Below are 1,226 nucleotides of genomic sequence, written 5' to 3'. Positions count from 1 at the left end.
AATCCCGGCTAAGTAGTACTTCGCTTAAATGAAAATCAAACCCCTTCCTCATCACTCTTAACAGCATATATTTTATCTTCCTGCATCTCACGGTTTGTTTTTTGAAATATAATACATAGAAATTGTTTAAAATACGACTCGTTTAAGTATCCGCAGTCGCTTATGTACCATATTATATTTTTAATTTTAACTAATTGCAAATATCAGTGTGGCAGATAACCAGTATTGACTGTAGTTGTCAAGGAACGTGAAAAATATTTTGTTATCCTGAAATATATATGCAAGCTCACGCATAAACACATGTACATATTTACGCGGGTTTGTAGGCGAAGCTATTTCTATTTTTTTCGGTACAGCTGTGACGCTTTGTCGTTGCGTCAGTCCTTAGACACATTGACATTTTGACAAAACGTGAAGTTCAGCCATTGGTTGTCCGTGACAACGGCGTTTATGTATGAAACAATGGGTGTATATGCATTTATATAAAAAATTTTGTTTACAAACATTATGCGAATGATTCTTTCAAATTTGTTTACATCAGTGGTTCCCAAACTTATTTTGTCTACCGCCCACTTTGAGAATAAATATTTTTTTAGCGCTCCCATTTTTTCACCTATTTAAAAACCACTATAACTTCAAATTAATTATTGTGAATATATGTATAGTTTCGGAGAATTCTATACGAAACTTTTACTATAACCAGAAACTTGAAACCTGAGCGCAGTAGGTGACATACAACGGCGCTTAGGTCTCAAGTTAACTCTTACGGGCTCCACCTGCTAATAAGAATGATTATTGAAACACAACTTTATTAATCGTATTAAAACAGAGAATCTTTTATTAAAAATTAAACTAAAATAATCGATCCATATATAAAAAGTAATGTGAAGGATCAATCTGATGCTGTTTAATAATTTTGTTAATATCAGCTTCCAATTTACTCAAGAACAGTCGCAAGTCGCCACGTTCGGCAACAAGCAAACGATTTCTATTTTTAGTAAGCAGTGCTGTCACAGCACTAAATCCACCTTCACACAAATATGACGATGGGAATGCTATCAAGAATCGTTGAACGATTGACCACAATCCAGGGTATAATTGCGAGATCGGTTTTTGTAGCCAAAATTCTTGGTAACCATTTTTCACTTGATTTTTATTTCCTCGTTTGTTGTCAATTCTATAAGTTCTTCTTCCAGCTGAGGTGACATTGCTGTGTTGACATTTGA

Source organism: Bactrocera latifrons, unplaced genomic scaffold (genome assembly GCF_001853355.1).
Source record: "Bactrocera latifrons isolate USDA-ARS-PBARC rearing strain unplaced genomic scaffold, ASM185335v1 scaffold_1171, whole genome shotgun sequence".
NCBI lineage: Eukaryota > Metazoa > Arthropoda > Insecta > Diptera > Tephritidae > Bactrocera > Bactrocera latifrons.
This window is presented reverse-complemented; position numbering follows the sequence as displayed.